Source organism: Rattus norvegicus, chromosome 6, assembly GCF_036323735.1.
Source record: "Rattus norvegicus strain BN/NHsdMcwi chromosome 6, GRCr8, whole genome shotgun sequence".
NCBI lineage: Eukaryota > Metazoa > Chordata > Mammalia > Rodentia > Muridae > Rattus > Rattus norvegicus.
In genome coordinates this window covers 112853877-112865838 of record NC_086024.1, presented here as the reverse complement: position 1 = coordinate 112865838, position 11962 = coordinate 112853877, and the positions used below count along the sequence as shown (strand labels likewise).

The 11962-nt window shown below is 46.3% G+C and overlaps 1 pseudogene; it reads left to right on the top strand.

Annotated features, from left to right (window-relative positions):
- The first annotated feature begins 7891 nt into the window (after positions 1–7891).
- Gle1-ps1 (GLE1 RNA export mediator, pseudogene 1) lies at positions 7892–10024 on the top strand (annotated as a pseudogene).
- The last annotated feature ends 1938 nt before the right edge of the window (positions 10025–11962 follow it).

The window sequence follows — 11962 nt, the reverse complement described above, 5'->3', positions numbered from 1 at the left end:
AGGTCAGGGATGGTGATTCTGCTAGAAGTCATTTATTCTTGAGGATAATTTTCACTACACTCTTTCTTTGTTATTCCAGAAGAATTTGGAAATTGCTCTGTCTTACTCTACGAAGAAATGATATGGAATGTTGATGGGAATTGCATTGAATCTCTAGGTTGCTTTTGCCAAAATGGGCATTTTTACTGTATTAATCCTGCCAATCCATGAGCATGGGAGATCTTTTCATCTTCTGATGTCTTCTTCAATTTCTTTCTTCAGAGACTGGAGGTTCTTATCATGCAGATCTTTCACGTCCTTGGTTAAAGTCACAGCAAGGTATTTTATGTTATTTGGGACTATTGTGAAGGGTGTCATTTCCATAATCTCTTTCTTAGCTTGTTTAATCTTGAGTAGAGGAAGGCTACTGATTGGTTTGAGTTAAATTTATACCCAGCCACTTTGCTGAAGTTGTTTATCAGGCTTCGTAGTTCTCTGGTGGAACTTTGTGGTCACTTAAGTATACTATCCTACCATCTGCAAATAGTGATTTTTTGACTTCTTCCTTTCCAATTTGTATCCCTTTGACCTCCTTTTGTTGTCTGGGAGCTCTGGCTAGGACCTAGAGTGCTATATTGAATAAGTAGGGAGAGACTGGGCAGCCTTGCTTAGTCCCTGATTTTAGTGGGATTGCTTCAAGTTTCTCTCCCTTTAGTTAAATGTTAGCTACTGGATTGCTGTGTATGGCTTTTACTATGTTGAGGTATGGGCTTTGCATTCCTAATCTTTCTAGGAGTTTTATCATGAAGAGGTATTGTATTTTGTCAAAAGCTTTTTCAGCATCTAATAAAATGATCATGTGGATTTTTTTCTTTGACTTTGTTTACATATTGGGCTATGTTAATGCATTTCTGTATGTTGAACCATCCCTGCATCTCTGGGATGCAGCCTACTTGGTCACGTTGGATGATCGTTTGATGTGTTCTTGGATTCGGTTTGCAAAAATTTTATTGAGTATTTTTACATCCATATTCAGAGGGGAAATTGGTCTGAAGTTCTCTTTCTTTGTTGGGTCTTTGTGTCTGCTAGATATCTGGGCAGAAACACATCCCAGCTCCATGGGGGCCCAGACTCCCATGCCATAGCATACTCCCTTATACTTAAATCCCTACATGAGAGAGCACAGAACACATTACCCGTTGGTTCAGTGGATGAGATATAATTGCCCACCTAAACATACAAAGCCATATACACATCCATCCCTTAAGAACATTCATAACATCCTGTATAAACACAGAGTGGAATCTCAACGTCAGCTTCCATGCTCTCTCTGCTGCAGCTTCTCTAGGTCCCTCCTCTTGAAGAAATAAAGTTCCATAGGACTGAAAAACTAAACTGTAAAAACTAGGTTCTGAGAACTACAACTACTCCTCAGCAGCAGAAGGCCTCTCTCTTGCTCTCAGTATACTTGTTGGGCTGGGGTGGGTGGTCCAGTATTTCTTACTCCTTGGAGGCCATGTAGGCCATGAGGTCCACCACCCTGTTGCTTTAGCCATATTCATTATCATACCAGGAAATGAGCTTTACAAATTGTCATTGAGAGCAATGCCAGCCCAGGCATCAAAGGTAGACGCACGGGAGTTGCTGTTGAAGTCACAGGAGACAACCTGGTCCTCACTGTAGCCCACTGTAGTGGGCCCTTGAATGCCTGCTTCACCACATTCTTGATGTCATCATACTTGGCAGGTTTCTCCATGCAGCATGTCAGATCCACAACAGATACATTGGTGGTAGGAACACAGAAGGCCATGCCAGCCAGCCTCCCATTCAGCTCTGGGATGACCTTGCCCACAGCCTTGGCAGCACCAGTGGATGTAGGAATGGTGTTCTGGGCTGTCCCAAGGACATCATGCCACAGCTTGCCAGAGGGGCCATCCACAGTCTTCTGAATTGCAGTGATGACATGAGCTGTGGTCATGAGCCCTTCTGAGATACCAAAGTTGTCATGGATGATCTTGGCCAGGAGGGCTAAGCACTTGCTGGTGCAGGATGCTTTGCTGACAATCTTGAGGGAGTGGTCCTATTTCCCGTGGTTCACTGTGTACAGGAAAAACACCTCAGTTACACAAACAGGCACTATCTCAAATTAAAAGACTGGGAAAAACTTACAGAAAATTTTCCCAAGAAACCCACTGAAGTAGTAATTCTAATATTCTAATATTCAATAAAATAGATGTTCAATCAAAAGTTATTGAACAGGTAGGAAAGGACACTACAAACTCATTAAAGAAGAAATCCAACAAGTTGATCTCTTAATTCTCAACATCTATGCCCCAAATGCAAGGGAAACCACATTTCTGAAAGAAATGGTCCTGAAGATCAAAACACACACTGAACTTCCCAAAATAATAGTGGGAGACTTCAACACCCCATCTCACTAATGGACAGATCATAGAAGCAGAAACTGAACAGAGACACACTGAATCTAATACAAGTTATGAACCACATGGATTTAACAGTTATCTAAAGAATGTTTCGTTAAACAAATGAATATCATTTCTTTTCAGCACATCATTTTACCTTCTCCAAATTGACCATATCGTCAGACATAAAGGAAGCCTCAACCAACACAACAACATCGAATGAATCCCATGCTTTACATCTGACACTGTGGATGAAGACTGGTCTTCAATATCAACAAAACTAAGAGGCAGCCCACATACACATGGAAACTGAACAACGCTCTACTCGGTGATATCTTGGTCAAGGAAAAATAAAGAAATTAAAGCCCTTTTGGAATTTATGAAAACTGAAGAGACAACATATCCAAACTTATGGGACACAATGAAAGCAGTGCTTAAAAGGAAAATTCATAGCTCTGTGTGCCTCAATAAAAAAATTGGCGAGATCATACACTGGCAGCATTACAACACATCTGAGATCTTTACAACAAAAAGAAGCAAATACATCCAAGAGGAATAGACAGGAGGAAGAAATCAAACTCAGGGCTGAAATCAACCAAGCAGAAACAAAAAGAACTATAGAAAGCATCAACAAAACAAGGAGTTGGTTCTTTGAGAAAACTCAACAAGAGATAAATCCTTAACCTAACTAAGTACAGGGAACACAGGCAGTATCTAAATTACAAAAATCAAAAGTGGAAAATCCCATTGGGGAGAGGGCTGGTCTCTTAGTGTAGCCTGAGCTTTTCCTCAGGAGCTTTTCAGTTCAAAACCACATCCTGGGTTGACACACTGTAGTGAGGAAAACAGCCAGAAGCCAAAGGACAGAAGCCCAAGAGCAAGGTGAGTACATTGAGAGACTTTCCCAGAACTGTGCACTGGGTGGATTAGTTCCATGTTTTCATTTAGGCAGGTGGTGCTGTCTCTGCACAGTGATGAGGCCTGCATGAGACTTCCACCATGAAGTCAGCTGTGCTAAGATCTGGAGCCCGTTACAGTGGGAAGCAAATACTGGGTCCTCGGGAAGAGCAGCAAGCCATCTTTCCCACTGAGCCAAACTCTTCAGTCTCTCCAAACACAGCTAAAATGTTTGCTGCAATAGGCATGCTTGACAGTCTTCATTATAAGCACTGCTGAGAGGTTGTTCGTTTGTTTTTGTTTTTGTTTTAAGTTTAATTGAAGACTGGTGCCCACCTGTAGTCTGGGACTGTGGCAGCTCAGGAAGGACAAGGTCTTGAGCTCAGGCATTCAGGCCCTGGCTTGCCAACGTAGCCAAGACCCCCTCTTAAAAAAAAAAAGAGGCTATATCATCTAATTTCAACACTTAGGAAGTACAGGCCGGTGGATCTCTGACTTGAAGGTCAGTGTGGTCGACAAAGTACATTACAGGACAGCCAGACCTACATAGGAAAATCCTGTCTGCAAACCCAGGGTAGAGGGAAATGAATATTTTCAAGTACTTAATAAATACTGGCAAACTTCCTTCCAAAATAAAGGTTCTTTATATATACTTCCCTAATGGTAATGATATTAATGAGGAAATTACCTTTTTCACCCAAACAATTTCATGATGAGGGTTTTATTATCTGCCTCTTGAGTTCTGGGATTGGGGCAGCACATCCAGCAAGAAATTTGTAACTGGTTATAACCAGTTAGTTGCAGACACCTCTGTACTCAGACCAACCTTATCAACATTTTAATTTACCAAATTTAATAAAAATGTCTTAAGTCTAAGAGCAAATGATAACTGTGTGGAATCAGACAAGCCTGCCTTTAATATCTGTCAGCTCTGTGACACTCGGAGGGACTGAAATCTCTGTGACCCCATCTCCTCATCTCTTAAACGGAGGAAAGAAGAGTGTTTGTTGGCCATGTCACTCTGTAAGTCCAGCACTTGGGACTTTGGAATTTTGCCTCTAGTTTCAGGACAGTCTGGACTACACAGTTCATTTCACGGAATAAAATTCAGAGTATAGAATGATACCCTGTTTCGAACCTCAAATGAACCAACAACTCTGACTGTTCTTGGAGGTCATGGCCACAGAGCGCAATGGTTGAGTTATAGTCTTTTATTTTCTGGTGATGTTCCCTAGCATGGTAAAGGATAGTTGTAACAGTCCCTGGTGTCTCTATTATAGCTTGGTAACTGTCATCACTGTCCCTAGAGTAGCTCGGCTCCTTGTACAATAAAACTTGTAATCTTGTGATGGAGATTTTTCATTATTCCAGGCATTGTTTTTCACTGTATTTAAGATAACTCGAGGATACATCTGGAATCTTTGGGCAGCTGCAAGCAACAGACAGCATAGAGGAGGAAGTTGGAACCCTTGAAGAACTCAGATGGCCTGACCTTCAGCTTCTTGGACTCTGCCCTGAGTGTTGCATGAGCCTCATGCTAGTGTCCTATGTGGTACAGTGCACATGGTCAAATGGCTATGGCTGGGGAGGTCCCATGGCCTAGGGTGGAATCTGACCAATCCAGCTCCCTCAATCAACAGCTTGTCAAGGGAGGTAGTGAGGACTAAGAAGGAAAGGATATTAGACAACACTGTAAGATAACTGAGGCTGAAGCAGGTTTATTTTTACCCAGTCTGCTTTTATACCATTCTAGGTCCGTACAAAGAAAAGACAAGTTCTTAGATCAAAGAGAGAGTAGTCTAAGAAGGAAAAAAATAATGTGATCAAACCAGGCAAAAAACAAAGTCCCCTGGTCACTGTATGTAGGGTCTTATCAGGATGCCCAAGATAAAAGGATTGCCACATATTTCTCTGTTTTGTTTACCTTGTACTTTGTGTAAGCCCAAATGTAAATATTCTTATGTGAGCCTACTTCCTTGTCCTAGCTCAATGACAAATGCTTGCCAAATTTCTAGAGCAGCACTAAGGGGTCTGCACAGGAATCCAGGTTTCCTTACAGATGTAATCAACCTGCCTTCTAATTACAGATGTTGGTGACCAGAGACAACAACTGCTATCAACACTGTCTATGTGAGAGAAGTGATTCTTTTCTTTTTTGTTTTGTTTTCTTTTGTTTCATTTTCATTTTGCAGTATATAATGGTTAATGAAGAGACACCTGGAACTTACTGTTTCTGCCTGGCCTTGAAATTGGGGACCTCCACGGCTGTATCTCCTAGGATTAAAGGTGTGCATCAACAAGCCTGGACCTGAATGTAGCTGGGTAGGATCCTGTAACAACTTCACCACTCTCTTCATTTAATTTACTATCCTTGAACTCAATTTAAAATCAATTAATAAATACTTGAATTATATATATTATATTTCTCCTTTTACCTTTCTATGCATATTGCAAATGCTCTCCATGAGATATAGGCAGAGAACAAAGACTATGATGGGAAATTCTGAGACTTGCTTTGTCAAGGCAAACAGACTCTAAATATTACCCACATCCTCACTTTCCTGACTATGGCAAAAGGAGGCCATGTTATTCACCAAGATAGTCCAAAAGGCAGTCTCTATACCACAAACTGAAGTACTTCCCCACTGAAACCTCTTGGATAGCTCTGCCTGATTCAAATCACTCTCAGGAACCAGGTCTTCATATTCCTACTGAGATAGCCCTCTAAGCCGAACTTAAAGCATTCCACAGCTTTCCAAGTCCAAAGATCCTCAATCCACAGTCTCCACGGAACTATGATGGTGGGCTTTGATTATATGCCTTCCACCTTTTCTTTCTTTCTTTGTTTCTTTCCTTCTTCCTTCCTTTCTTTCTTTGATTGTTTTCATTTTTTAAATGAATTGCCTTGAACTCAAGTCTTCCCGCTTGAGTAGTGAGTACTGTAGAGAGTGAGTGAACTCCTCTTCAGCCTCGGTCAGCTCACTTCAACTTCTTTTTTTTTTTTTTCCCTCCGGAGCTGGGGACCGAACCCAGGGCCTTTCGCTTCCTAGGTAAGCGCTCTACCACTGAGCTAAATCCCCAGCCCCTCACTTCAACTTCTGAAAACCTTTCAGTATCCAGGGTTTAAAACCAAGATGGAGAGAAGTTAGGTCTTTTGAGTTTTTGTTTGTTTATGGGTCTGCTCTTTGTAAATACCTGGGGTGAGTGGCTCAAACAAGCTAGGTAACTGGTTAAATTCGACAACTGGATGAGATAGGCAAACTCACGAAAATCCAGCAAAAGTGAAGCAAACCCACACCCCACATAACTAAAGGAAAGCGTTGCCCGTGGTAAGTGATTGAGAAGGGAATGTTATTGGGTCTGAGAGGACAGTCGAGTGCACTCATTCCCAACACTCACAAGGTGGCTCAGAAACATCTGCTCTTCTAGGACCCAGCGGGTCCAAAGCCCTCTTCTAGCCTCCTAGAGCAGCAGGTCTGCATATGGTTACAGAATACGTGGAGATAAAACACTGATAGAAACATACATATATTATACATACACACACATATATATATTTGTACATCTCTATTAATTTTTGTTGCATATAGCATAAGCTTGTGTCTGTTTCTGTTTACGTGTGTTTGTGTGTGTGTGTCTGTGTTTGTAAAGCTACCACACATGTGCATAAAGTCTGAGATTGTCTGTTGTCTTTGGCTCTCTGTCTGACCCTGCTGTCCTCTGGTAGTCAAGTCTGGCAGCAAGAGCCTTTACCCACTGTCACACCCATCAGTTTTACAGATCTACTTTTCTAATTGCGGCCTAGTAAAATTGTTGTTCTCTAGAGAACCACTGGACAGTGAGAGCTCATCGTGTTGTCCCCACCCCAAATGCTATGCTTTCCTCTGTGGAAAAGGAGAGTTGTTGGTCAGAGCACAGATCCATTCCTTTTGTCCCATCCTCCAGCCCAGGTTTTGGTCTCCGCCTTTCCGTTTTTCCCACAGGAATCATTTTAACCTTGTCCTCTGTATGCTCTTTTGTCTCTCATTAGCATAGCAAGCCAGTGGGCTGTAAGGATTGCCCTTTTGTTTCTTTCTTTGTTGTCCTGATTTGATTCTGCTTCGGGCAGGGCTAGGTAGTCTCGCGAGGTGTGGCCTTGTTGGAGGAGGGGCGTCGCTGTGGAGGCGGGTCTTTGGGGAAAGGTATATCTACCCAAGCTCTGTCCAGTCCCAGACACAGTACTCTCTCCTTCCTGCCTTGGAGTTCATTTGGAGGCAGAGGCGCGCGGGATAGCTGATCTAGGCCTACTGGGTCTCTACAAAGAGTTCCAGGGCAGCCGGACAACCGAGAAAAAGTCTTATCTCGTGAGAAAGGATCGTCCTTCTTACTTGTCTTGGACCTCCTTCAGAGGAGATGGTGCCGGTGCCCACCAGGTAGGATGTTGCTTTTCTTTCTTTCTTTCTTTCTTTCTTTCTTTCTTTCTTTCTTTCTTTCTCTTTTTTAATATAAAACAACATTCCGCGGAATGATAGGATGAAATTTTTTATTAAGCTATACAGCCAAGTTCCTGTGCAGAAATTTTGATCAACATTCCTTTGCAAAATAGGTTTAAAATGAAAAGAGGATTTAAAATTGCATTCGTTCCCAGGTCAAGGCCTTCGGGTGGTCGCTGCTGGAAAACGCTGAGGGCGCTCCGTGACTCCAGCCGAGTAAGCCTGCACCTAGAGGCCGAGGGGCTGAGGAGCTCCCTAGAAGGAGGCAGTTCTCTTGCCAAACTTTCTTCTGACTTGGCCTGGGTGGTAGATGACATCCCACCCGACAGCTCAGGCCACTCTGCAGACGAGGCTCCTCCCTCGGATAATTCACCCTCCTCTGGATCTGCTTCAGGCCTGCAGGGACCCTCGCTCCTCGAGTCTCCCCGCACGAGTACCCCGCAAAGCCCCTCACCCTCAAGACCAAGTGGAACCCAGAGCACGCGTGAGTCCCCGTTCACAGACCCTATAGCGCTTCAGTGCTCTCCAGCCATCGGAGTGGAGGCCTGCCTCCGAATGTACCAATTGGCCAGCAGAAGGAGAGCAGCAGAGGGCCTGAGGCGGCGGCAGGAGGAGCAAGAGAGGAAGGTGCGAGCCTTCTCAGAGATGGCATGCCAACAACTGGAGAGGTTTGACAAGCTGAGGGAGCAGAAGCTGCAGAAGGACTTCCGGGACTTCCGGGACATGATGGAGAAAGGTCGCAGAGAAGCCCTGGGCCGTCAGAGGAAGCTGAGAGCTGAGCACGGCCTCAGAGCCAAGCTTCTCGCCCTAAAGCTTGGAGAGGCAGAGCAGCAGCAGCGCCAGAAGCAGGCAGAGCAGGAGCGGCTACCGGTGGAGGAAGGCCAGGTCAGTGTACGAAGCCTGTACACCGTGCAAGAGGAGGTCCTGCGGCTCAACCGGCAGCTGGAGGCCTCGGTTCAGCAGCACAGAGACCTCCTGAACGTGGACCTGTCTGCCTTCCAGAGCCGGGGCACGCAGCTGTGCGGCTTCATCTCAGGACTCCTTCCCACCACCTTGGACACTGGCTATCCCACAGCAGAGAACCAAGCTGGGGCTGAGGGAGCCCTGCAGGAAATGAGGGACCTCCTCTTCCATTTAGAGCAGGAGATCTCCAGAGCCACCGAAGTGAAGGAGGAGGAGGAGGCCCACATCAAGGGACAGGAGTCACAGGGCCCCCAGGGCCCGAGGGCGCCTGCCTGGACCTCTGCGCCCAGCCCAAGCCCAGAAGGGACTCAGGAGAAGGAAGACCCGCAGCTGCGGGTCCAGGATGGGACCATGCACTGGTACCAGCGACTTCAGGATGCTTCTGCCAAATGCGAGTTGGCCTTTGAGGACCTGAGCAGCAGCAAGGACAGTCAGGATAGAAGGATCAAGATGGACTTGCAGAAGGCAGCCACCATCCCAGTGAGCCAGATCTCCAGCAGCGCAGGTTCAAAGCTCAAGGAGGTCTTCGACAAACTCCACAGCCTGCTCTCTGGACAGCCTGTGCAATCTGGTGGGCGTCCCGTGTCTGTCAGTCTTCACCCTCAGGGGCTGGACTTTGTCCAGTACAAAGTGGCAGAGAAATTGGTCAAGCAAGGTGAGTCGGAAGTGGCCTCTCACCCCGAAGCTGCCTTCCCCATTGCGGCCGTCGCCTCTGGGATCTGGATGCTCCACCCCAGAGTGGGAGACCTCATCCTCGCTCAGCTCCACAGGCAGTGTCCCTACTCCGTTCCTTTCCACCCTGCTTTCAAGGAAGGGATGGCTTTGGAGGATTATGGACGGATGCTTGGCTACCGAGTGACAGATTCCAAGGTGGAGGAACAGGACCACTTTCTGAAACGGATGTCCGGGATGATCCGTTTCTATGCCGCCATCATCCAGCTCCAGTGGCCATATGGAGACCGGCAGGAGGCTCACCCTCACGGCTTACAGCATGGCTGGCGCTGGTTGGCACAGGTCTTGAACCTGGAGCCTCTCCCGCATGTGACAGCCACTCTCCTCTTTGACTTCCTGGAGGTGTGTGGCAATGCCCTCGTGAAACAGTACCAGGTCCAGTTCTGGAAGCTGGTCCTGGTCATCAGAGAGGACTACCTGCCCAGAATTGAAGCCATCACCAGCTCAGGACAGATGGGCTCTGTAGTGCGTCTGCAGCAGTTCTTGGACAAATGTCTGCAGCGCAGGGAGATCCCTGTCCCCAGAGGTTTTCTGACACCCTCCTTCTGGAACTCTTGATGTCCTTCTTCTCAACTCTTGTTTCGGGGGTGGGTGTTGGAGATGGGGTGGGGATGGGAGGAGGGACGAATAGGGTGGGCGCCGTTTGTAGGGGTGGGGAACTCCTTTAAGAATAAAGCAACGGATTTGGAAGAATCCTGTCAGGTTGAGAAGTTCGTCTGTGTGTTTTTCTTTACCTGTACCGTGTGAATGAGGCTCTTGTGCTTGACAGCCGTTTGTCAATCTCTTGGCAGTTTAGGTAGTTCTAGAGGTGTCACAGACACATCCAGAACAGGCCTTTTTCGTTTTCACAAGTATAAGGAGGGGTGAGAAAGGGGCACTTGGCACTTAGCTGAATCTTTCCTCTCTAGTCTCCTTCAGGAGATGGCTGACCATTTGCTAGGCTCGCAGCTTGTAGAAAGCCAAGGTGCGTCTGTCTTCTGCAAGGCCTGTGCCACCTGGACACTGCTTTCTGGTACTTAGCCCCAGGCCCTGTAGGGGAACACCAGCTGATCCTCCCACCCACTTTCATTTTCCTGCTTTTCCCCCCTGTAGATTGAAATTCCCTGAGGGTTTCCCCTCAGACCCCTTGGGGACGGCGCCCCATGCTTGGACTTTTGTGAGACCAGAGAGTGGGGTCACTTAGGTCAGGAAAGCTCCCAGAGAATGGTTTTCAGCACCCTCCTTTCTCAAAACCAGTAAGTACCACCTGGGTGACTCACCCATTACCGAGGTCAGGTGCAACACAAGCTTGCCTCCAGGCACCACCCTGCCTATCTGGAGAACACAGCTCCTTTGTGTTCTCAGAAAACACTTCCAGGATGGTTTCACCTCAGCCATGCTGCTCCCTTCATCATCGCCCCTCATCTCCTAACTCCGGATGACCGGCATCAAGTTTCCCCCCTGAGCACTTCTCTTCTTGACTACAAAGCCAGAGCCACATGGCCAAAGCTCACAAGTTCTGCTGCTTACAGGAAGGGGCTGCAACATGGTCCCCTTGTTCTACCACAAGTTCTACCAAGGCTTCCTCTTTCCCAACTCCTTCGCTGCCTAAGCTTGACTGTCATGGATCTGGCTCTGGGCATTGTCCTTGATCTCAGAGATCCATATGCCCATCTCCTGGCATGAAAAGTGTGTGCCACCTGGCCTGCATTTAAGTTTTTCTACAGCTCCAAATCGCTCTCTCTGGCTGACCCTGAACTCAGAGATGTGCTTGGCTTTATCTCCTGGGATTGAAGGAATGTATCACGGTGCCTGGAACTAAAACTCCTCGCTCGGTAGTACCTTGCCAAAATTTGACACTGTCTCAGTTCAGTTCCATAGGGTTAACTCAGGATTCACCTATGTTTAATGTGCTGGTGCCCCTTTCCTATTCAATCTCAATGTTTTAACTTCTCTCCTTTGTAAGCTTGCTATGCATATTTCAAATGGTCTTCCTTAGATGTTGGCAGAGTACGACGTCTCTGATGGGCATTTCTGAGATCTCCTTCCTCACCGCCACGAATCTGAGTGTCCAAACCTTAGCCTCATCCACATTCTTCCAACTAGGGCAAAAAGCAGCCATGTCCTCCACCAAAATACTACAAAAAAAACAGTCCTCAGGCCCCATACTGAAGTTCTTCCCCACTGAAACCTCTTGGATAGCTCTGCCTGATTCAAATCCCTCTCAGGAACCACGTCTTCATATTCCTACTGAGATAGCCCTCTAAGCCGAACTTAAAGCATTCCACTGCTTTCCAAGTCCAAAGATCCCCAATCCAGTCTTCCAAACAAAAGCTTCATCAGGCCTATCACCGAGATACCCCAGTCCTGTGAAAACAACGTCTGTCTTAGGCTGGGTTTGACTGCTGTGAGCAGACACTGTCACAGTCAAAGCAGCTCTTGTAAGGACAACATTTAATTGGGACTGGCTTCCAGGTTCGGAGGGTCAGTCCATTATCATTAAGGCAGGAACATGGC